The sequence below is a fragment of the Nomascus leucogenys genome, chromosome 12 (assembly GCF_006542625.1).
Source record: "Nomascus leucogenys isolate Asia chromosome 12, Asia_NLE_v1, whole genome shotgun sequence".
NCBI classification, from domain to species: domain Eukaryota; kingdom Metazoa; phylum Chordata; class Mammalia; order Primates; family Hylobatidae; genus Nomascus; species Nomascus leucogenys.
Window position 1 is genome coordinate 48,005,363 of NC_044392.1, and position 27,069 is coordinate 48,032,431.

A 27,069-nucleotide genomic window follows, 5' to 3' on the forward strand; every position below is an offset into this window, starting at 1 on the left:
TCAGCGAGGTCAAAACAATTTTAATCATACTGCTGACATTATTTGACTTTTTTACTCATATTTTTTCATAAGTCCATGGTAGAATTTTCCAGAGAGTAGATGATATGCAATGACATCATCACTCTGCCAGCTAGTGCAATATCTACTTATGTGAAATGTGTTTAAAATTTTCTAGTTTTAATTTTTAATACAAGAAATGTCAATAGATGTAAATCACATGAATAAAATCTATTTAGGGTCCTTAATAATCTTAAGTGTGTAAATTATTTTCAAGACCAAGTAGTGTGAGAACTGCTGTAGTAATAACTCTCTCTGGGGTCCATCCCCAGCAGACTGGGCTTTGTGCAGAGCCAGGCTCACAATTCTGGTCCCAGATGCTGAGCACTCACACATCTATGAACCTTGCAGGGCCTGTCACATGCTCATCCCTCCTGCAGCCCTGACACTGATGGCTGCTTTGTGTACTCTCCTCACCTCCCCTGCATGGCGAGTCCCTAATCAGAAATGGATAGGTGCCTCATGTAGAGGTGGATCTGGAGGCAGCTGAAATCAGAGACTGAGATTGGGCAACCAGAGAGAAAAAGAAGAGCTCCTGGCTTGAACCGGGTCCCCTTGTCACTCTTGGGTGGCCCCTGATTGCCTCTAGGGTCCTTCCAAGGATTTCCCATTCAGTCCCCACTTTCCTCCACAGGCTCCTTTGTCTCTCTGTGACTTTTTCTGCATCTCCAGCAAAGAGCAGAGACATGACCAGTCAGGGATACATATGTTTGATTGGGAAGCAGAGAGAGAGAGAAAAAAAAAAACCATCATAGGTCTTGGAATAGGTTCAAAGTCCAGTGGAAGGGGTGAGCTTTGTTAGGATTTATGGAGATTATTAGGGAGAAAATACAAACAGACAATGTCGTTGTCTTCATCAAAGAGTGTGGAGTTGTGCTGTAGAGAATTCTGGAAAATTTTTCATTGATTTAAGCAGTTTTCATGTGTTAATTTTTTAACAATGTTTGCTCCTAGAAACCTTAATGAAGTTGTTGAATCCCATTGAGGCAGAGAGCTAAATGTTCTGCGTTCTTCCAGGAATCTCATATAGCCAGCAGAAGGCAGTGTGGTAGAGAAGGTAGCTGGTGGAAATATGGCATATTTGGATCACAGGTGGAAGGTTTGAAAACGTGGCACTCTGTCTAAACCATGTTGTCTCCTGGGTGAAAAGCTGGGAGGGGTTGTCGATTCAGAGAGGAAACCCCAGTAGACTATGACAATATCTTCCATCTTGAATCTGAAGACAGGTAGCATCTTCTAGGTTGTGTGATGGTCCCTATTATTGCTGGAAGTAAGGGGATGGAGGTGGACAGGGGGATGCAGTATCCTCTTGTCCAGGTCAGAGAAGGTGGCTTCTGAGGGTCATTTCTGCTTTGGTGTGCAGTCTTGCTGGCATAAGGGGTACTTAACAGCGGGACTTCGACTGTATGAAGGGTGGGAGACAGGGCTCAGGCACCGGGGGAGGACAGGGCTGTGGGACCTGAGTTGGGAGTGGTGCTGGCAGGGGACTTTGCCTTATTTCTGCTGCTGCTAGGACATTTTCCCTAGTTGAAAGTAAACTGAGAGAAAGAAGAAAGTACTTTAGTATGAGACAACATCAGTGAAGAAAATTATTCCCCAAAATACCACAAGAGAGAAACACCCTGTCTCATCACCCCTTTCTTTAATGTCAGTGACAAAACATTCCCATTGCACTCGCTCCTGAGACTGCCCACCCCACAGGAGCCTTTTGTGGGGCTGCTCCACAGATGGCTGGGACCTGCAGTGTCTGCCCCTCCCAGGAGTTGGTGTCTGGACTGCACCCTGTCCTTCGCCTGGAATATTTTCACACCACAGCAAGTCAGGGGAGAGAAAAGATGTGAAGGTATCTGGGAGGCAAGCCTTGAAGTGAAAGGTAAAGCAGAGCGCCAGCTAAGTTAATCAGATCTGTTGTTGCAGATAACCTAATTTGGAGGGAGATCGGATTATATTTTTTCTGCTATGAAACACGTCCTTTCTTTGACTCTGTGTTCCCTGTTCCTAAGGCATTTTTTCTCCTTACTCATCCCTCCTTGGCAACTTCCCTGGATCTTCTGTACTGCCCCTACAACTTACAACTTGATCACTACTTCTTCAGGAACATCAGTGGCCCTTGTCATGACCCATCTTATGTGTTAGAATCTGGGAGCATACTAAATTGTGTGTCCTGGCAACCTCCCTCATCTCTGCCAGGAAACCCAACTTGAGTAGCCACGTAAACAAGTTTCCTTAGTTACTTACATATAAAAAGATGAAAACTATCAACAGATAATATTTTTCTATGGTTCTGTGAAGTAATTGAAAACAAAAAAGAGACAGCTCTTATAAGTTCATTAAATGTTTCTAATAAAACTTTAAATATAATTATGTATAAAATATAAGTATATTTTATTTGGTAAAATGAACAATAATTATTAATGCTAATAAGTATAATGATATCTGACTTAGAAGAATTTATAAACACAGAGCCTCATAACAATAGGGAATAATAGACAAATATTTCAATTTCAATGTACTTACACATTCTTTCAAAGAGAGTAGTCAATAAATATATTTAAGCATATGTTACACTAAAAATGTCATAAAGAAGTAAAATGGAAATTCAAGTTGAAGTAGAAGAAAACAATATAAAAATTTCAAATGTAAAAGAAAAACTTTGGTCAACCTCTTTCATGAACATAGATAAAAAATGTCTTAAAGAGAGCTGGCGAGATGACCAAATAGGAACAGCTTTGGTCTGGAGCTCCCAGCAAGACCAACGCGGAAGGCAGGTGATTTCTGCATTTCCAAGTGAGGTACCTGGTTCATCTCATTGGGACTGGTTGGACATTGGTTGCAGCCCATGGAGGGTAAGCAGAAGCAGGGTGGGGTGTCGCCTCACCCAGGAAGTGCAAAGGGGAGGGAAACTACCACCCCTAGCCAAAGGAAACCATGAGGGACTGTGCTACCTGGCCCAGATACTAGACTTTCCCCACGGTTTTGGCAACCCACAGACCAGGGGATTTCCTCGTGTGCCTACACCATGAGGGTCCTGGGTTTCAAGCACAAAACTAGGTGGCTGTTCGGGCAGACCCCGAGCTAGCTGCAGGAGTTTTTTTTCATACCCCAGTGGCGCCTGGAACCCCGGTGAGACAGAGCTGTTCACTCTCCTGGAAAAGGGGTTGAAGCCAGGGAGCCAAGTGGTCTTGATCAGTGGGTCCCATGGAGACCAGCAAGCTAAGAACCACTGGCTTGAAATTCTTGCTGCCAGCACAGCAGTCTGAAGTTGGCCTGGGACGATTGAGCTTGGTGCAGAGAGGGGCGTCTGGCATTACTGAGGCTTGAGTAGGCCGTTTTCCCCTCACAGTGTTAAGGAAGCCAAACTCACCACAGCGTGGCAAAGTGGCTGTGGCCAGACTGCCTCTCTAAATTCCTCCTCACTGGGGGGGCATCTCTGAAAGAAAGGCAGCAGCCCCAGTCAGGGCCTTATAGATAAAACTCCCATCTCCCTGGGACAGAGCACCTGGGGGAAGGGGCGGCTGTGGGTGCAGCTTCAGTACACTTAAAAGTTCCTTCCTGCCAGCTCTGAAGAGAGCAGCAGATCTCCCAGCACAGTGCTCAAGCTCTACTAAGGGACAGACTGCCTCCTCAAGTGGGTCCCTGACCCCTGTGACTCCTGATTGGGAGACACCTCCCAGGAGGGGCCAACAGATACCTCACACAAGAGAGCTCTGGCTGGCATCAGGCAGGTACCCCTTTGGGATGAAACTTCCAGAGGAAGGAGTAGGCAGCAATCTTTGCTGTTCTGCAGCTTCCACTGGTAATACCCAGGCAAACAGGGTCTGGAGTGGACCTCCAGCAAACTCCAGCAGACCTGCAGAAAAGGGTCCTGACTGTTAGAAGGGAAACTAACAAATGGAGAGCAATAACATTAACATCAACAAAAAGGGCGCCTGCTCAAAAACCCCATCCAAAGGGCATCAGCATTAAAGATCAAAGGTGGATAAATCCATGAAGATGAGGAAAAACCAGCCCAAAAATGCTGAAAATTCCAAAACCAAGCATGCCTCTTCTCCTCCAAATGATCACAACTCCTCTCCAACAAGGGCATAAAACTGGATGGAGAATGAGTTTGATGAATTGACAGAAGTAGGCTTCAGAAGGTTGGTAATAACAAACTCCTCTGAGCTAAAGGAGCATGTTCTAACCCAATGCAAGGAAGCTAAGAACCTTGATAAAAGGTTACAGGAATTGCTAACTAGAATAACCAGTTTGGAGAAGAAGATAAATGACCTGATGGGGCTGAAAAACACAGCACGAGAACTTCATGAAGCATACACAAGTATCAATAGCTGAATTGATCAAGCAGAAGAAAGGATATCAGAGATTGAAGATCAACTTAATGAAATAAAGCATGAAGACAAGATTAGAGAAAAAAGAATGAAAAGGAACAAACAAAGCCTCCAGGAAATATGGGACTATGTGAAGGGACCAAACATACGATTGATTGGTGTATGTGAAAGTGACGGGGAGAATGGAACCAAGTTGGAAAACACACTTCAGGATGTTATCCAGGAGAACTTTCCCAACCTAGCAAGGCAGGCCAACATTCAAATTCAGGAAATACAAAGAACACCTCTAAGATTCTCCTCGAGAAGAGCAACCCCAAGACACATAATTGTCAGATTCTCCAAGGTTGAAATGAAAAAAAATGTTAAGGGCAGCCAGAGAGAAAGGTCAGGTTACCTACAAAGTGAAGCCCATCAGACTAATAGTGTATGTCTGCAGAAACCCTACATGCCAGAAGAGAGTGGGGGCTAATATTCAACATTTTTAAAGAAAAGAATTTTCAACCCAGAATTTCATATCCAGCCAAACTAAGTTTCATAAGTGAAGGAGAAATAAAATCCTTTACAGACAAGCAAATGCTGAGTGATTTTGTCACCCCCAGGCCAACCTTACAAGAGCTCCTGAAGGAAGCACTAAATATGGGAAGGAAAAAATGGTACCAGCCCCTGCAAAAACATACCAAAATATAAAGACCAATGACACTGTGAAGAATCCGCATTAACTAATGTGCAAAATAACCAGCTAGCATCATGATGACAGGATCAAATTCACACATAACAATACTAACCTTAAATGTAAATAGGCTAAATGCCCCAATTACAAGCCACAGACTGGCAAATTGGATAAAGAGTCAAGACCCATTGGCGTGTTGTATTCTGGAGACCCATCTCACTTGCAAAGACACACATAGGCTCAAAATAAAGGGATGTAGCAAATGGAAAAAAAAAGAGCAGGGATTGCAATTCTAGTCTCTGATAAAACTGATTTTAAACCAACAAAGATCAAAAAATATAAAGAAAGACATTACACAATGGTAAAGGGATAAATGCAACAAGAAGAGCTAACCATCCTAAATATATATGCACCCAATACAGGAGCACCCAGATTCATAAAGCAAGTTCTTAGAGACATACAAAGAGACTTAGACTCTCACACAATAATAGTGGGAGACTTTAACACCCTGCTGTCAATATTAGACAGATGAATGAGACAGAAAATTAACAAGGATATTCAGGGCTTGAACTCAGGTCTGGACCAAGCAGACCTAATAGAGATCTACAGAACTCTTCACCCCAAATCAACAGAATGTACATTCCTCTCAGCACCACATAGCACTTATTCTAAAATTGACCACATAATTGGAAGTAAGACACTCCTCAGCAAATGCAAAAGAATGGAAATCATAACAAACAGTCTCTCAGACCACAGTGCAATCAAATTAAAAGTTAGGATTAAGAAACTCACTCAAAACTGAACAACTACATGGAAACTGAACAACCTGCTCCTGAATGATTACTGGGTAAATAACGAAATTAAGGCAGAAATAAATAAGTTCTTTGAAACTAGTGAGGACAAATGCACAATATACCAGAATCTCTGGGACACAGCTAAAGCAGCATGAAGAGGGAAATTTATAGCACTAAAATGCCCACATCAGAAAGTGGGAAAGATCTAAAATCGACACCCTCACATGATAGCTAAAAGAACTAGAGAAGCAAGAGCAAACAAATTCAAAAGCTAGCAGGAGACAAGAAGTAACTAAGATCTGACCAGAACTGAAGGAGATAGAGACATGAAAAACCCTTCAAAAAAACAATGAATCCAGGAGCTGGTTTCTTGAAAAGACTAACAAAATAGATAGACTGCTAGCCAGAATAACAAAGAAGAAAAGAGAGAAGAATCAAACAGACACAATAAAAAATGATAAAGGGGATATCACTGCTGATCCCACAGAAATACAAACTACCGTCAGAGAATACTATAAGCACCTCTATGAAAATAAACTAGAAAATATAGGAGAAATGGATGCATTCCTGGACACATACACACTCCCAAGTCTAAACCAGGAAGAAGTCGAATCCCTGAGTAGACCAATAACAAGTTCTGAAATTGAGGCAATAATTAATAGCCTACCAACAACAACAAAAAAAAAAGCCCAGGACCAGAAGGATTCACAGCCAAATTCTACCAGAGGTACAAAGAGGAGCTGGTACTATTCCTTCTGACACTATTCCAAACAATAGAAAAGGAGGGAATCCTCCCTAAATCATTTTATGAGGCCAGCATCATCCTGATACCAAAACCTGGCAGAGACACAACAAAAAAGGAAAATTTCCAGGCCAATATCCTTGATGAACATCAATGCAAAAATCCTCAATAAAATACTGGCAAACTGAATCCAGCAGCACATCAAAAAGCTTATCCACCACGATCAGGTCAGCTTCATCCCTGGGATGCAAGGGTGGTTCAACATATGCAAATCAATAAATGTAATCCATTACATAAACAGAACCAATGATAAAAACCACATGATTATCTCAATAGATGCAGAAAAGGCCTTCAATAAAATTCAACACCCCTTCATGCTAAAAACACTCAATAAACTAAGTATTGATGGAACATATCTCAAAATAATAAGAGTTATTTATGACAAACCCATAGCCAGTATTATACTGAATGTGCAAAAACTGGAAGCATTACCTTTGAAAACCTACACAAGACAAGTATGCCGTCTTTCACCACTCCTATTCAACACAGTATTGGAAGTTCTGGCCAGAGCAATCGTGCAAGAGAAAGAAATAAAAGGTATTCAAACAGGAAGAGGGGAAGTCAAATTGTCTCTGTTTGCAGATGACGTGATTGTATATTTAGAAAACCCCATTGTCTCAGCCCAAAAACTCCTTAAGCTGATAAGCAACTACAGCAAAGCCTCAGGATACAAAATCAATGTGTAAAAATCACAAGCATTCTTATACACCAATAATAGAGAGCCAAATCATGAGTGAACTCCCATTCAAAATTGCTACAAAGAAAATAAAATACCTAGGAATACAACTTACAAGGGACGTGAAGGACCTCTTCAAGGATAACTACAAACCACTGCTCAAGGAAATGAGAGAGGATACAAACAACTGGAAAAACTTCCATGCTCATGGATAGGAAGAATCAATATCGTGAAAATGGCCATATTGCCTAAAGTAATTTAAAGATTCAATGCTATTCCCATCAAGCTATCACTGACTTTCTTCACTGAATTAGAAAGAAGTACTTTACATTTCATATGGAATGAAAAAAGAGCCCATATAGCCAAGACAATCCTAAGCAAAAAGAATAAAGCTGGAGGCATCATGCTACCCGACTTCAAACTATACTACAAGGCTACAGCAACCAAAACAGAATGGTACTGGTACCAAAACAGATATATAGACCAATGGAACAGAACAGAGGTCTCAGATATAATGCCACACATCTTCAACCATCTGATCTTTGACAAACCTGACAAAAACCAGCAATGGGGAAGGAATTCCCTATTTAATAAAAGGTGCTGGAAAACTGTCTAACCATATGCAGAAAACTGAAACTGGACCCCTACCTTACACCTTATACAAAAATTAACTCAAGATGGATTAAAGACTTAAATGTAAAATCTAAAACCATAAAAACCCTAGAAGAAAACCTAGGCAATACCATTCAGGACACAGGCATGTGCAAAGACTTCATGACCAAAACACCAAAAGCAATTGCAACAAAAGCCAAAACTGGCAAATTGGATCTAATTAAACTAAAGAGCTTCTGCACAGTGAAAGAAAATATCATCAGAGTGAATGGGCAACCTGCAGAATGGGAGAAAATTTCTGCAATCTATCCGTCTGACAAAGGTCTAATATTCAGAATCTAAAAGGAACTTGAACAATTTTACAAGAAAAAAACAACCCCAACAAAAAGTGGGCAAAGGATATGAACAGACACTTCTCAAAAGAAGACATGTATGTGGCCAACAAACTTATGAAAAAAAGCTCATCATCACTGGACATTAGAGAAATGCAGATCAAAGCCACAATGAGACGCCATCTCACTCCAGTTAGAATGGTGATCATTTAAAAAGTCAGGGGCCAGGTGCTGTGGCTCATGCCTGTAATCCCAGCACTTTGGGAGGCTGAGGTGGATGGATGACCTGAGGTTGGGAGTTCAAGACCTGCCTGACCAGCATGGAGAAACCCTGTCTCTACTGAAAATACAAAATTAGCTGGGTGTGGTGGCACATGCCTGTAATCTCAAGTAGCTGGGATTACAGGCATGCGCCACCACACATAATTTAAAGAATTGCTTGAACCCAGGAGGCAGAGGTTGTGGTGGGCCGAGATCGTGCCATTGCACTCCAGCCTGGGCAACAAGAGTGAAACTCTGTCCCCCGCCCAAAAAAGAAAAACAGGAAACAACAGATGCTGGAGAGGATGTGGATATATAGGAACACTTTTACACTGTTAGTGGGAGTGTAAATTAGCTCAACCATTGTGGAATACAATGCAGAAATTCCTCAAAGATCTCTAACCAGAAATACCATTTGACCCAGCAATCCCATTACTGGTATACACCCAAAGGATTCTAAATCATTCTACTACAAAGACATGTCCACACGTATGTTTATTGTAGCACTATTCGCAATAGCAAAGACTTGGAACTAACCCAAATGCCCATCAACGATAGACTAAAGAAAATGTGGCACATATACACCATGGAATACTATGCCGCCATATAAAAGAATGAGTTCATGTCCTTTGCAGGGACATGGATGAAGATGGAAATCATCATTCTCAGCAAACAAATGCAGGAAACGAAAACCAAACACCACATACATGTTCTCACTCATAAGTGGGAGTTGAACAATGAGAACAATGGACAGAGGGAGGGGAACATCACACACTAGGGCCCGTCAGGGGTGGTGGAGTACAAGGGGAGGGAGAGCATTGGGACAAATACCTAATGCATGTGGCACTTAAAATCTAGATGATGGGTTGGTGGGTGCAGCAAACCACCATGGCAAATGTACACCTATGTAACAAAGCTGCATGTCCTGCAGATGTATCTCAGAACTTGAAGTATAATAAAAAAAAAAAGTAATGACAAAAACCATGATAACTTTTGCACCAACCTAATAAAAAAATTCTTAAAACAAAATATAAGAAAATCAATTAAGCGAGATACAACAAAGAATAATATATAACAACCAAGGTGATTACATTTCAGGAATGCAAAGTTAGTTTAATATTTGGAAAGACATCTTTGAAATTTACTACATTAATAGAAAATGGTAATTGTATAAAAATCCCAGTAGATTCAGGAAAAGTTCTTGATAAAATTCAACAAGAACTCATGATAATTTTGATTATACTAGAAATAGAAGAGAATTTCCTTAAAGAAGTAACTATAAAAATATACAATAAATTTTATTCTTTTTTAAAAAATTATTATTATTATTATACTTTAAGTTTTAGGGTACATGTGCACAATGTGCAGGTTTGTTACATATGTATCCATGTGCCATTTTGGTGTGCTGCACCCATTAACTCATCATTTAGCATTAGGTATACCTCCTAATGCTGTCCCTCCCGCCTCCCCCCACCCCACAACAGTCCCCGGAGTGTGATGTTCCCCTTCCTGTGTCCATGTGTTCTCATTGTTCAATTCCCACCTATGAGTGAGAACATGTGGTGTTTGGTTTTTTGTCCTTGTGATAGTTTGCTGAGAATGATGTTTTCCAGTTTCATCCATGTCCCTACAAAGGACATGAACTCATCATTTTTTATGGCTACATAGTATTCCATGGTGTACATGTGCCACGTTTTCTTAATCCAGTATATCGTTGGACATTTGGGCTGGTTCCAAGTCTTTGCTATTGTGAATAGTGCCACAATAAACATACGTGTGCATGTGTCTTTATAGCAGCATGATTTATAGTCCTTTGGGTATATACCCAGTAATGGGATGGCTGGGTCAAATGGTATTTCTAGTTCTAGATCCCTGAGGAATTGCCACACTGACTTCCACAATGGTTGAACTAATTTACAGTCCCACCGACAGTGTAAAAGTGTTCCTATTTCTCCACATCCTCTCCAGCACCTGTTGTTTCCTGACTTTTTAATGACGGCCATTCTAACTGGTGTGAGATGGTATCACACTGTGGTTTTGATTTGCATTTCTCTGATGGCCAGTGATGATGAGCATTTTTTCATGTGTTTTTTGACTGCATAAATGTCTTCTTTTGAGAAGTGTCTGTTCATGTCCTTTGCCCACTTTTTGACGGGGTTGTTTGTTTTTTTCTTGTAAATTTGTTTGAGTTCATTGTAGATTCTGGATATTAGCCCTTTGTCAGATGAGTAGATTGCAAAAACTTTCTCCCATTTTGTAGGTTGCCTGTTCACTCTGATGGTAGTTTCTTTTGCTGTGCAGAAGCTCTTTAGTTTAATTAGATTCCATTTGTCAATTTTGGCTTTTGTTGCCATTGCTTTTGGTGTTTTAGACATGAAGTCCTTGCCCATGCCTATGTCCTGAATGGTATTGCCTAGGTTTTCTTCTAGGGTTTTTATGGTTTTAGGTCTAGCATGTAAGTCTTTAATCCATCTTGAATTAATTTTTGTATAAGGTGTAAGGAAGGGATCCAGTTTCAGCTTTCTACATATGGCTAGCCAGTTTTCCCAGCACCATTTATTAAATAGGGAATCCTTTTCCCATTGCTTGTTTTTGTCAGGTTTGTCAAAGATCAGATAGTTGTAGATATGTGGCATTATTTCTGAGGGCTCTGTTCTGTTCCATTGATTTATGTCTCTGTTGTGGTACCAGTACCATGCTGTTTTGGTTACTGTAGCCTTGTAGTAGAGTTTGAAGTCAGGTAGCGTGATGCCTCCAGCTTTGTTTTTTTGGCTTAGGATTGACTTGGCGATGCGGGCTCTTTTTTGGTTCCATATGAACTTTAAAGTAGTTTTTTCCAATTCCGTGAAGAAGGTCATTGGTAGCTTGATGGGGATGGCACTGAATCTATAAATTACCTTGGGCAGTATGGCCACTTTCATGATATTGATTCTTCCAACCCATGAGCATGGAATGTTCTTCCATTTGTTTGTATCCTCTTTTATTTCATTGAGCAGTGGTTTGTAGTTCTCCTTGAAGAGGTCCTTCACATCCCTTGTAAGTTGGATTCCTAGGTATTTGATTCTCTTTGAAGCAATTGTGAATGGTAGTTCACTCATGATTTGGCTCTCTGTTTGTCTGTGATTGATGTACAAGAATGCTAGTGATTTTTGTACATTGATTTTGTATCCTGAGACTTTGCTGAAGTTGCTTATCAGCTTGGGGAGATTTTGGGCTGAGACAATGGGGTTTTCTAGATATACAATCATGTCATCTGCAAACAGGGACAGTTTGACTTCCTCTTTTCCTAATTGAATACCCTTTATTTCCTTCTCCTGCCTGATTGCCCTGGCCAGAACTTCCAACACTATGTTGAATAGGAGTGGTGAGAGAGGGCATCCCTGTCTTGTGCCAGTTTTCAAAGGGAATGCTTCCAGTTTTTGCTCATTCAGTATGATATTGGCTGTGGGTTTGTCATAGATAGCTCTTATGATTTTGAGATACGTCCCATGAATACCTAATTTATTGAGAGTTTTTAGCGTGAAGGGTTGTTGAATTTTGTCAAAGGCCTTTTCTGCATCTATTGAGATAATCATGTGGTTTTTGTCTTTGGTTCTGTTTATATGTTGGATTACATTTACTGATTTGCGTATGTGGAACCAGCCTTGCATCCCATGGATGAAGCCCACTTGATCATGGTGGATAAGCTTTTTGATGTGCTGCTGGATTCGGTTTCTGAGTATTTTATTGAGGATTTTTGCATCAATGTTCATCAAGGATATTGGTCTGAAATTCTCTTTTTTGGTTGTCTCTGCCTGGCTTTGGTATCAGGACGATGCTGGCCTCATAAAATGTGTTAGGGAGGATTCTCTCTTTTTCTGTCAATTGGAATAGTTTCAGAAGGAATGGTACCAGTTCCTCCTGTACCTCTGGTAGAATTTGGCTGTGAATCCATGAGGTCTTGGACTCTTTTTGATTGATAAGCTATTGATTATTGCCACAATTTCAGAGCCTGTTATTGGTCTATTCAGAGATTCAACTTCTTCCTGGTTTAGTCTTGGGAGGGTGTAATTGTCGAGGAATTTATCCATTTCTTCTAGATTTTCTAGTTTATTTGCATAGAGGTGTTTGTAGTATTCTCTGACGGTAGATTGTATTTCTGTGGGATTGGTGGTGATATCCCCTTTATCATTTTTTATTGCATCTATTTGATTCTTCTTTTCTTCTTTATTAGTCTTTCTAGTGGTCTATCAATTTTGTGGATCTTTTCAAAAAACCAACTCCTGGATTCATTAATTTTTTGAAGGGTTTTTTGTGTCTCTATTTCCTTCAGTTCTGCTCTGATTTTAGTTATTTCTTGCCTTCTGCTAGCTTTTGAATGTGTTTGCTCTTGCTTTTCTAGTTCTTTTAATTTTGATGTTAGGGTGTCAATTTTGGATCTTTCTTGCTTTCTCCTGTGGGCATTTAGTGCTATAAATTTCCCTCTACACACTGCTTTGAATATGTCCCAGAGATTCTGGTATGTTGTGTCTTTGTTCTCATTGGTTTTAAAGAACATCTTTATTTCTGCCTTCATTTCATTATGTACCCAATAGTCATTCAGGAGCAGGTTGTTCAGTTTTCATGTAGTTGAGCGGTTTTGAGTGAGTTTCTTAATCCTGAGTTCTAGTTTGTTTGCACTGTGGTCTGAGAGACAGTTTGTTATAATTTCTGTTCTTTTACATTTGCTGAGGAGAGCTTTACTTCCAACTATGTGGTCAATGTTGGAATAGGTGTGGGGTGGTGCTGAAAAAAATGTGTATTCTGTTGATTTGGGGTGGAGAGTTCTGTAGATGTCTATTAGGTCCGCTTGGTGCAGAGGTGAGTTCAATTCCCGGGTATCCTTGTTAACTTTCTGTCTCGTTGATCTGTCTAATGTTGACAGTGGGATGTTAAAATCTCCCATTATTATTGTGTGGGAGTTTAAGTCCCTTTGTAGGTCACTCAGGACTTGCTTTATGAATCTGGGTGCTCCTGTGTTGGGTGCATATGTATTTAGGATAGTTAGCTCTTCTTGTTGAATTGATCCCTTTACCATTATGTAATGGCCTTCTTTGTCTCTTTTGATCTTTGTTGGTTTAAAGTCTATTTTATCAGAGAATAGGATTGCAACCCCTGCCTTTTTTTGTTTTCCATTTGCTTGGTAGATCTTCCTCCATTCCTTTATTTTGAGTCTATGTGTGTCTCTGCATGTGAGAGGGTTTCCTGAATACAGCACACTGATGGGTCTTGACTCCTTATCCAATTTGCCAGTCTGTGTCTTTTAATTGGAGCACTTAGCCCATGTACATTTAAAGTTAATATTGTTATGTGTGAATTTGATCCTGTCATTATGATGTTAGTTGGTTATTTTGCTCGTTAGCTGATGCAGTTTCTTCCTAGCTTCGATGGTCTTTACAATTTGGCATGTTTTTGCAGTGGCTGGTACTGGTTGTTCCTTTCCATGTTTAGTGCTTCCTTCAGGAGCTCTTTTAGGGTAGGCCTGGTGGTGACAAAATCACTCAGCATTTGCTTGTCTGTAAAGTAGTTTATTTCTCCTTCACTTATGAAGCTTAGTTTGGCTGGATATGAGATTCTGGGTTGAAAATTCTTTTCTTTAAGAATGTTGAATATCGGCCCCCACTCTCTTCTGGCTTGTAGAGTTTCTGCTGAGAGATCAGCTGTTAGTCTGATGGGCTTCCCTTTGTGGGTAACCCGACCTTTCTCTCTGGCTGCCCTTAACATTTTTTCCTTCATTTCAACTTTGGTGAATCTGACAATTATGTGTCTTGGAGTTGTTCTTCTCGAGGAGTATCTTTGTGGCATTCTCTGTATTTCCTGAATCTGAATGTTGGCCTGCCTTGCTAGATTGGGGAAGTTCTCCTGGATAATATCTTGCAGAGTGTTTTCCAACTTGGTTCCATTCTCCCCATCACTTTCAGGTACACCAATCAGACGTAGGTTTGGTCTTTTCACATAGTCCCAAATTTCTTGGAGGCTTTGTTCGTTTCTTTTTATTCTTTTTTCTCTAAACTTCTCTTCTCACTTCATTTCATTCATTTCATCTTCCATCACTGATACACTTTCTTCCAGTTGATCGCATCGGCTACCAAGGCTTCTGCAATCTTCACGTAGTTCTCAAAACTTGGCTTTCAGCTCCATCAGCTCCCTTAAGCCCTTCTCTGCATTGGTTATCTTAGTTATACATTCATCTATTTTTTTCAAAGTTTTTAACTTCTTTGCCATTGGTTTGAATTTCCTCCCATAGCTCGGAGTAGCTTGATCATCTGCAGCCTTCTTCTCTCATCTCGTCAAAGTCATTCTCCTTCCAGCTTTGTTCTGTTGCTGGTGAGGAACTGCATTCCTTTTGAGGAGGAAAGGTGCTCTGCTTTTTAGAATTTCCAGTTTTTCTGCTCTGTTTTTTCCTCATCTTTGTGGTTTTATCTACTTTTGGTCTTTGATGATGGTGATGTACAGATGGGTTTTTGGTGTGGGTGTCCTTTCTGTTTGTTAGTTTTCCTTCTACCAGACAGGACCCTCAGCTGCAGGTCTGTTGGAGTTTGCTAGAGGTCCACTCCAGACCCTGTTTGGCTGGGTGTCAGCAGCGGTGGCTGCAGAACAGTGGATTTTCGTGGACCGCAAATTCAGCTTTCTGATTGTTCTTCTGGAAGTTTTGTCTCAGAGGAGTACCTGGCCGAGTGAGGTGTCAGTCTGTCCCTACTGGGCGGTGCCTCCCAGTTAGGCTGCTCGGGGGTCAGGGACCCACTTTAGGAAGCAGTCTGCCCGTTCTCATATCTCCAGCTGTGTGCTGGGAGAACCACTACTCTCTTCAAAGCTGTCAGACAGGGACATTTAAGACTGCAGAGGTTCCTGCTGACTTTTTGTTTGTCGGTGCCCTGCCCCCAGAGGTGGAGCCTACAGAGGCAGGCAGGCCTCCTTGAGCTGTGGTGGGCTCCACCCAGTTCGAGCTTCATGGCTGCTTTGTTTACCTAAGCAAGCCTGGGCAATGGCGTGTGCCCCTCCCCCAGGCTCGCTGCCACCTTGCAGTTTGATCTCAGACTGCTGTGTTAGCAATCAGCAAGACTCCGTGGGTGTAGGACCCTCCGAGCCAGGTGCGGGACACAATCTCCTGGTGTGCAGTTTTCCAAGCCCGTTGGAAAAGCACAGTATTAGGATGGGAGTGACCCGATTTTCCAGGTGCTGTCTGTTACCCCTTTCTTTGACTAGGAAAGGGAACTCCCTGACCCCTTGCGCTTCCCGCGTGAGGCAATGCCTCGCCCTGCTTCGGCTCATGCACGGTGCGCTGCACCAACTGTCCTGCACCCACTGTTTGGCACTCCCTAGTGAGATGAACCCAGTACCTCAGATGGAAATGCAGAAATCACCCGTCTTCTGCATCACTCATGCTGGGAGCTGTAGACTGGAGCTGTTCCTATTCAGCCATCTTGGTTCCACCCCTCAATAAACTTTATTCTTAATGGTAAAATCTTGAATGCTTACCCCAGAGATTGGAATGAGACAAGGATATTCATTATATTCATTTCTATTTAGAATTCTATAGGAGATTCTAGCTGGAGTCATAAGCCATGAAAAAAATAAAATGTCTGAAGATTGAAAGAGAAGAATACAATTCTCTTTATTTAAAGATTACATAATTATGTAAGTCAAAAATAAGAAAAAAACTGTAAACTCTGAAACCTAAAAAGTCATTTATCACTGGAAATAAAATCAATATGTAAAAGTTAACTGCATTTCTTTGTATCAACATTAAAGACAATTTAAAAAGTTATAAAGTTTATAATGCCATAAACTATCCAAATATATGAACATATTCCGTAAAGATGTGCAAAATCTTTAAAGTCTGTAGAACATTATTGAGAGAAATTAAAGAAGATTTAAATGAAATAAAAATATCACACGTTCTTAGTTTGAAGACTCAATAGTAAAATATATTATACCCAAATCGCCCTATAGATTCAATGTGTATGAATTATAGTACTGTTATTTTTGGTAGAATTTGTCGAGCTTATTTAAAAATTCAATTTTAAAATTAGGTTGTATTTTTTGTATATTTATTCTGACATAATTTTGTTGTTAGCACTTGACCAGCTTATTTTAAAATTTATTTGGAGAGACAAATAACTAACCAAGAGGTTCTTAGAAAATAACAAAGTTACAGAATTGCAACTACTGGATGTAAATGCTACAGTAATTAAAACAGCATGTTGCTGGTGTAAGGATAGACCAATGAAATAGAATAGAGACTCCGGGAACAGACTCACACACATATAGTTGCTTGATATACGAGAAGGATGACCGTATGGCAGTAAAGCCTTTTTGATAAATGGTACCTGGGCCAATTGAATATTCCTATATTCCTATGGAATAAAAAAATATAACTTCCCCCTACCTTACATCATAAACAAAAATTAGTTCCAGGTGGATTACAGATCTAAATTTGAACAGTAAAACAATGGAACTTTAAAAAATAATCCACAGACCAATAATGAGTAACCAATAATGAGTAACAAGATTGAATCCGTAATAAAAAGTCTCTCAGCAAAGAAAAGACAAGGACATGATGGCTTCACTGCTAAATTCTATCAAACTTATAAAGAACTAAAACCAATTCCCCTCAAATTATTTCAAAAACTAGAAGAGGAGGGAATTCTACCCAACTCATTCTATGAAGCCAGCATTATCTGGATACCAAAACCAGACAAGGACACAACAACAAAAAAGAAAACTATAGGTCAATATTCCTGATGTACATAGATGCAAAAATTTTCAACAAAATACTAAATACTAGGAAACAAATTCCAACAGCACTTCACAAAGATAACAGATCATAATCAAGTGAGATTTATCCCAGGATGCCAGGATGGGTCAACATTTGGAAGTCAATAAATGTGATATACCACATAAACAGAATGAGGGAAAAATAACGTCAACCTCTCAATAGATGCAGAAAAGGCAGTTGACAAAATTCAACTTTTTTGAGTTGAGAGTTTGTGATAAAACTCGCAACAAATTACGTATAGAAGAAACATACCTCAACAAAATAATGGCCATACACGAGCCCATAGCTAACATAACATTGAATGGGGAAAAGTTTAAAGTCTTCCTCTAAGAATTGGAATTAAGCATGGAAGGCCATTTTCACTATGCATATTTATTGTAGTACTAGAAGTTCCAGCCAGAGCAATCAGGCCAGAGAAAGAAACAAAAAGCATCTAAATTGGTAAAGAGTAAGTCAAATTGTCCCTCTTCACAGATTACCTGATCTTCTACCTAGCAAAACCCAAAGATTCCATCAAAAACCTCTTACATCTAATAAACAAGTTCGGTAAAGTGGCAGGACAAAAAATCCACATACAAAAATCAGTAGCAGTTCTAGACACCAATTACATACTATCTGGAAAAGAAATCAAGAAAACAATCTCATTTACAATAGGTACAAAAATAGCTAGAAATAAATTTAACCAAAGAGGGGAAAGACCTTTACAAGGAAAACTATAAAACACTGATGAAAGAAATTGAAAAGAATACAAACAAATGGAAAGAGATTCAATGCTTATGCATTGGAAAAATTAATACTGTTAAAATGACCATACTACCCAAAGCAATCTATACATTCAATGTGATCTCTATCAAAATATCCATGTTATCTTTTTACAGAAATAGAAAAAACAACCCTGCAATTTGTATAGAACAAAAAATGAGCCCGAATAGACAAAGCAATGCTGAGCAAAAAAGACAAAGCTAGAGGCATCACTGTAGGCTGTTTGTGTTGCTATAAAGGAATACCTGAGACTGGGTAATTTCTAAAGAAAAGAGGTTTGTTTTGGCTCACAGTTCTGCAGGCTGTACACAAAACATAGTGTTGGCATTTGCTTCTGGCGAGGGCATCAGGAAGCTTACCATCAATCATGGTGAAAGGAGATGGGGAGCCAGTTAGTCACATGGTGAGAGAGGTAGCAAGAGAGAAAGAGGGGATGAGGTGCCACACTTTTTTACAACCAGATTTTGCATGAACTCACAGAATGAGAACTCATTTATTACCATGGAGAGGGCACCAAGCCATTCATGAGGGATCTGTCTCCATGATCAAAACACCTCCCATCAGGCCCACCTCCAACACTGGAGGGTCACATTTCAACATGAGATGTGGAGGGGACAAAACATTCAAACCATATTAATCACACTACCTGACTTCAAAACATATTACAAAGCTATAGTAACCAAAACAGCATGATATAGGATTAAAACAGACACATAAACCAATGGAATAAAATAAAGAACCCCCAAATAAACTCACATATTTAGGGCTAATTGACTTTTGATGAAGATGCCAAGAACATACACTGAGGAAAGGACACCCTCTTCAATAAATAATCCAGGGAAAACAGGATATCCATATGCAGAAGAATGAAACTAGACCCCTATCTCTCACCGTATACAAAAGTCAACTCAAAATGGATTAAAGACATTAAATGCAAGACCCAAAACTATATAACTGCTAGAAGAAAACAGGAAATACTCCAGAACATTGGTCTAGGTGAGGATTTTATGGTTAAGGACTCGAAAGCACAGGCAAATAGGCAAATAGCATTACATTAAACTAAAAAGCTTCTGCACAGCAAAGGAAGTTATCAACAAAGTTAGGAGATAATTTGTTGAATGGGAGAAAATATTTGCAAAACATTTATCCAACAAGAGACTAATATCCAGGGTATACAGGAACTCAAACAACAGCAAAAAACCAAACAATCCTGTTAAAAAGTGGGCAAAGGATCTAAACAGACATTTCTAAAAAGAAGATATACAAATGGCCAACAAGTATATGAAAAATTGCTCAATATCATTAATCCTCAGGGCAATGCAAACTAAAACCACAGTGAGATATCATCTCACTCCAGCAAGAATGGCTATGATCAAAAAGATGAAAAATAACAGATGCTTGAGAGGATGCAGAGAATTCTCATACACCATTGGTGGGTATGCAAATTAATACAGCCATTATGAGTAACAGTATGGCGATTTCTCAAATAACTAAAAATAGAACTACCATGTGATCTGGCAATCCCATTACTAAGTATTTATTTGAAGGAAAGAAAATCAGTATATCAAAAGGATATACACATCCTAATGTTTACTGCAGCACTATCACAATAGCAAAGATATGGAATCAATCTAAGAGTCCATCAACAGATGAATGCACAAAGAAAATATTATATATATAAATATATATATATAAATAATGGAATACTACTCAGCCATAAAAATAAGGAAATCATATTATTTGCAGCAAAATGGATGCAACTGGATGGAGGTCATTATGTTAAATAGAATATGCCAGACACAGAAAGACAATGATCACATGTTCCATCATATGTGGGAGCTAAAATTGGTGATTCCATGAAGGTAGAGAACAGAATGATAGTTACCAGAGCCTGGGAAAGGCATGTATGTGCACGGGGTTGTGGGGGATAAAGAGAGGTTGGTTAATGGGTACAAACATATAGTTAAATAGAATAAATAAGTTCTAATGATTGATAGTAGAGTGAGCTGACTATAGTTAATGAGAATGTGTTTTATCTTTCAAAATATCTGGAAGTGAGGAACTGAAATATCTTCAGGACAGATAAACGATAAATGCTCACAGGGATGGATATTCTAAATACTGTGACTTGATCATTATACATTCTGTGTGTGTAACAAAATGTCACATGTACCCCATAAATATGTATATTATATGCCTATAGAAAATAAGAATATATTACACAACCAAAAACAAACAAAATTCTAAACTCTGGGAGAATGTCTTCAGGAAGGCATTCTTGTCAGTAGGAAAGATTCCTTAATCAGGTAATAAAAAGCATACCAATAAGGTGGAAAAATGACAAATTGGTTTTCATTAAAATTAAAAATTTCTGATTGTCAAAAACACCACCAAGATTGCAAAATGTCAAGCCACAGAGATGGAGAAGCTGTATGTAATACCTATATTTAACAAAGGGCTTGTTCCCAGAACATATATACACGTGTATTCCTACTCACAGATCAACATAAAAACAAGAAATAAGCAAATGGAAAAATGTCCAAACAACTTGAACAGGCAGTTCATGAAAGGGCATTTCCATATTTCCAAACATATGATAAAGAGTTTAATCTCATTATTCATAAGAGAAATGCAAATTCAAATCACAATGTGTTATCTCCACATAGCCACACGAAAAAAGATAGACAATACCAAGTTTGGTCAGAGTGTGGAGCAACTGAAACTTTCATACACTGCTGATAGGAATAACAGATGATAGAAAGAATTTGGAAATGGTAGCAGTATTCACTAGAGCTGAGCATATCCCTATCCTCTGACCCAGTCATTATATTCCTAGGTACGTACCTAACAGAAGTGTGTACATATAGTCACAAAAGGACAAGTATGTGAATATTCACATTAGCACTATTTTTAAAAATTCAAAATTGGAAACTACTAAAATGCCTTTTAGCAATAAAATGGATGCATAAATGGTGGTATATTCTCATAGAGAAATACTATACAGCAATGAGAATGAACAACCTATAACTACAAACCAGAAAATGAATCAATATCACAAACACAATTTTGAGGAAAAAAAATCCAGGCACCAAAGAGTTCATGTTGTATGATTCCCTTTATGTACAGTTCAGAAGATGAAGAACAAATGTATTGTGTTAGATGCCAGGAAAAAGGTAATGTTTGGGGGCTGGTAGTGACTGAGACTGCTTCTGAGGACCTGCTTCCCAGGTGGACTGCTTCTGAGATGCTGGTAACATGTAATTTCTTCATCTGTGCATTGGTTGCATGGTTGTTTAGCTTATGAAGCTTTATTGAGATGTATACCTGTAGTTGGTGAGCTTTTATGAATTTATACTTCAATTTTAGTCAGTTAAAAGGTTACTTTAAAGGCAAGGAAGCCACCAGAATGCCAATATTCCTGCAACTTAGTGAACAAGGAAAGAAAGGTATGATGAAGTCAGCATAAGAGTCAGTGCCACAGCATGAAGTGCTTTGTAGGACAGTAAGGACTTCAGATTTTTCTCTAGCTACAATGGCAAGATATTTGTTCATTTCAATTAGGGAGGACATAATCTTCTCTATATTTTGTATGGTTGCTGTGGTTGTTCTGATACGGGAATGCTGTGGCACAAAATAGGAATAAGGAGACAAGATAGAAATCAGGACACAAGGTAGGAAACTTCTGCAGTGGTTCAGGTGAGGATGATGGTGGCTCTAATTAGAGTAAGAACATTGAAGATAATGAGAAGATGAGAAGTGATAACAAGCTTAAGGCAGAACTTGGGATCTAGGAAGTAGTATGTGGGAGGTGAGGAAAAGACGAATAAGAGATGAATCCTAGGTCTTAAAAATTATTATTATGACTACTATCATTACTTTAAAAATTATTATCCTTATTTAGTTTGTGGCTTGAGTACCTTCACACACAGGATGATATTGTATATTTAAAAATGAATAGCAACCATTTCACAAATGATAGGTGTGACATTTTTATAGTTAAAATGAGTGGATATTATAAACAACTTCATATTGAATTCTACAACTTAGATGAAAAGCACAAATTCCTTGAAAATAAAAAGAAATATATAAAAAGAAAATATAAAGAAATAAAAATTTGACAGCCCTGTGAGGGTCTTTTGATGTGTCAGCTTGGCTGCATCAATCCCTAGTTACTCAATCAAATACTAATCTAGGTGTTGCTGTGAAGGTAGATGTGATTAAAGTCCATTATGAATTGACTTTAAGTAAGGGAGAAAATCCTAGTTTATATAAGCTGGTCTGATTCAATCAGTTGAAAGGCTTTAAAAGCTGAGCTAAAGCTTCCCTGAAGAAATTCTATGTGTGGATTACAGCTTCAGCCCATGCCAGAGTTCCACCTTACCCTCTTGATGTCTTGACCTCTGGATTTTAGACTTGCCTAGCTGCCTTTGCAATCACATAAATTGAGTCCTTGTGGTAAATCTCTGAAGTACATTTCCAACTGGTTCTGTTCCTCTCATTGTACCCTGACTGAGACAATCTCTAAAATTATCACAGAAATAAAACCCATAGTTTAAAACCTTCCCATATAGAATGCCCCAGGTCCAAAAGGATTAACTGGTGAATTATACCACACACTTAAGAAATAAAAAATTCAATCATACATAATTTCTTTCAGAAAACAGAGAAAGAGGGAATATTCACGACGTCTTTTTGAGGTTAATATAGCCCTCATATTCAAACTTAACAAGGACATTAAATGAAAAGAAAGTTACAGATCAGTATTCCTCAGGAGAATAGAAGCAAAAATCCTTAAGAAAATATCATTAAATTGAGTCTAGCAATATATTAAGAGGATTTGTCACAGAATGCAAGGTTTACTTAATATTATCAATGTAGTTCATCAAATTAACTGAATAAAGGAAAAATTATATCGTCTCAATAGATGTAGAGAAAGCACTTGACAAAATTCAACATCCATTGAGGATAAAACTCTCTGGAAACTAGGAATAGAAAGGAATTTTCTCTATGTGAGGAAGGTCATCTATGAAAAGCCTATGGCTAACATTATATTAATTGTGAAATATTTTTCCCCTAGTATCAGAAACAAGGCAAGTATATCCCAACTTACTACTTCTATTCTAACATTTCCTGGAAGTTCCAGCCAGTGCAATAAGGTAAGAAAAATAAGTACAAGCATGGATTGGAAAGAAGCAGCACAAATGTCTTTACTCACAAATAGCATAATTGCCCATGTAGAAATTCCTAGGAAACTTATATATATATATCAGAACTAATATGTAACTTTATCAAGGCCACAGAATACAAGGGCAATATATAGAAATCAATTATATTTCTATATACCATCACCACACAATTGGAAATAAAATTTAGAAACAACTTTATGACAGCATAAAAAGATAAAATGTTAGTAATATATTTAACAAAAATTTGTAAGACTGATACACTGAAAATTATAAAACAATCTGGAGAAAAACTAGACAGGACCCAAATAAATGAAGAAGTATATGTTCACATATTGGATAACACACTGTTTTAAAAGTATCAGTCCTCTTAAATTGATCTATTTATTCCTTGCAATCCTAACAAAAATCTCAGCTGGGTTTTTTTTTGGAGAAATTAATGGACCAAATTTAAAATTTATATGGAAATTCAAAGAATCTAGAAAAGTTTAAACAATCTTGGAAAAGAACAAAATTGTAGGTCTCACACTATCTGATTTCAATACTTACTATAAATGTTCCTCAATCAAGAATGTGTGGTTTTGGTGTATGAATACACATATAGATAAATGCAAAGCATAAAGAACTCAGAAATAGACCCACATTCATGTTCAAGCGAAAATGTATAAATGACCAAAATGCATATGAAATCCTTAACCATATTATCAGTCAGGAAAATGCAGTTAAAAAGCCCCATGAGATATTATTTCTGACCCATGAAAATGGCTAATATTAAAATTAATGGCAAAGCAAGTGTGGCAAGGAGGTGGAGCCGCTGGAACTCCCATACAGTGCTAGTATGAATGCAAGGTGGCACAATCAATGTAGAAAACAATTTGGCAGTTTCTTATAAAGTTAAACATACAACTATGCTATGACCAAGAAGCTCTACCCCTAAATATTCATTTAAGAGAAATAACATGTCCACAAAAGACTTGTACATAAATATTCATAACTTTGTTCAAAGAGCCCCAAATTGTGATAACCTAAATGTCCATCTGCAGGTAAATCAATAAACAAATTATGGAAAATTCATACAATGAAATACTACCTAGCATTAAAAAAACTAAATAAACTATTAAAAAAGCAGGAATTTGATGTGTATCAAGACACTATGTTTAGCAAATAAGCCAAACACAGCAGAGTATGTTCTGTATGATTCTATTTATATAAATCATATTAAAACGTGCTTAACAACATTATTAGTCAGGGAAATGCAGAATAAGGAAAACTAACCTATGGTGAGGAATCTGAACAGTGCCTTTGGGAGGGGATTAACTAACTGCAAGGGGGCATTGGAAATATTCTAGATTCCCCTTGCGCTCAGCGGCTCCAGGGGCTTTTATGATAGAATTATGGTTTCTATTCACTTTTCTCATTGTTCTAAGTTCTTTGTTGAGATAGAATTACACTATCAGAAATCTACATACTTGAATTATCTTACCTACATTAGCCTTAATGAGACAATGCATTATTGCTGTGCTTTTTCACTTTTACTGACATGGACTGCAAGAACTGGCTATACAAAATCTGAGTCTGCTTTCATCTCGCCCCTCGATAAATGCCTTCTCTGTGAGCCCCAGGAGTGCTAGAAAAAGTAGTCTTTGTCACACCCATACAGACATGGTGTGTTTTCTCCTCCAAGGCTGTTCTTCCAGGTAAGGGAAAACTGTTGTTAGTACCTGTACAGTTGCCAAAGTGGAATTTTCTTTGAAAGTCAGAAGTTAGTTTTCAGGAATTGAGGTGAATCAAAATTGTTGGGGAAAGACTTTTTATGTGTTCCAGACCAGTTTTATCTAGGATAAAATATTCCAAGTCAGTCTTCTTCATGCCACTGGGATCTTCTGAGGACAAGAGCACCTTGGACAGGTGGGGGTAGGAGGTAACTAAAACTGACAAGCAGACATGGACAATGGATAAATACATGTGTGAGTAACAAACACGAGTGCATAAAGGAAGTTCCAGGAAGAAGGAAATCCAAAGTCCGTGTGTTCCAACTGCTGAACTGAGGGTCTAGAAATGTAAAATAACTTGTCTAGGGTTACATAGCCAATACTAGGACCCAGTTAGCGAGTTGACAGTGCCCTATTCCTTCTCTGGCAGTATCAGATCTCACCTCCCCTTGCTTGCATGGCAAAGGCTTTATTTCTAGGAGGAAAGAGAAATGAGCCAGACTGTAAAAACCATTCAACAATTTTTTTTTTTTTTTTGAGATGGAGTCTTGCTCTGTCACCCAGGCTGGAGTGCAGTGGTGCGATCTCAGCTCACTGTGGCCTCTGCCTCCTGGATTCCAGCAATTCTCCAGCCTCAGCCTCCTGGGTAGCTGGGATTACAGGCATGCACCACAACATCTGGCTAATTTTTGTATTTTTGGTAGAGACAGGGTTTCACCACCCTCAGGTGATGCACCCACCTTGGCCTCCCAAAGTGTTGGGATTATAGGTGTGAGCCACCACACCTGGCCAAGAAATATTTATTGAGGCCTCATATGTCTTAGGAACTGTGAGGTGCTGGGCATATAGCGGTGGTGAATGACACATGGAATTTAAATTCAGCAAGAATAACAGACATTAAACAAAACAAATGGTTACCTTGATAATTACTTAAATATAATGGTTACATGTGTCATGAAGTTGTTCAGATTTATAAATGCATGAAACAGAGGGAACTAACCTCATCTGAAAGAATCCATGAGAGTTAGCCTGAACCTTGTACAGAACATGAAAGTCTGTCAGGGAGAGTTCCTGGCTGAGAGAGCAGCATGTGTGAAGGCTGGGAGGGAAGAAGGAACCCGACACATATCGGGAATAGAGAGACCAGGGCCTGTTAAGCCAAGCCCAGGGAGAGGAGCATTGCATGGACTGGACTTATGGGAACAGCCAAATAATTAGAACCCTACTGGTCAATGTTAAGGAATTCAACTATTTTTTCTAAGTGTAACAGGAAGCCATTGAAGGAAGGACAGCAGGCAGGATAACACAATTGCCTTTGTATTTTTGAAAGATCATTTTGGCAGTGTGGCGTTTAGCTTATAGGGGATTGGGAGTTGAAGACCAGTTAAGAGGTTCTTATGGTTAGCCCAAGTGAGAGATAATGGTACCTGGATGAAGGTAGCAAGAGTGAAATGGAGAAAAGTAAATGGAAGATACAGAGGAGATATCAGGTGGAATTGTTAAGCTCACAGTATTAGCTCTGATCATTCTAACAATTCCCTGGGTCTGGGACCCATAATAACATCTTAGCAGTCAACATTATAGCACAATTAATAAATACAGTTAGGTCTACCTTACTCTAGGGTACAGCCTGCTGCCTGAGGTATTAAGTGTTTCTTCTTTCTTTTCTTTTGTTTCTTTCTTTTTTTTTTTTTTTTAAAGTCCAGCATCCATCCAGGTCATTTTCAGCTAGCAAAACTGGATGCCCTGACAGATGCTTCAAATATGTGGCTGACATTGCAGGTGTTGTCTTAACTTGCCTGGATCTAAAACCAGTGATAATTTGGGCTTGTAGTAAATATATGTAATATTTTCCCTTGCTTTCCAGTACTCTTTGCACACTGTCACTATGTATGGACTATTTTACAGACTTGTATTCCTTCTCCCCAAGGTAGAACCCAGAAAGTAAATCTCACAGTCTGTTTTGCAGTCACGGTGCGCCCTGTGACGGAGGCTCTACCAGACAGAGCTACGCTCTGGAAAGGAACAACTGGAAGAGGGTCTCCTTGCAGAAGACATTTTGCTGGCAGGGGTGGTGGCTCCC

At 39.0% G+C, this 27,069-nt stretch overlaps 1 long non-coding RNA gene across 1 annotated transcript; it reads right to left on the bottom strand.

Annotated features, from left to right (window-relative positions):
• LOC105740590 lies at positions 1-27,069 on the bottom strand. Its single transcript, XR_001116642.1, has 3 exons — positions 26,942-27,069; positions 24,933-25,461; positions 1-1,595 (listed from the first exon to the last, which is right to left on the bottom strand). It is a non-coding gene; the product is annotated as an uncharacterized LOC105740590 (long non-coding RNA).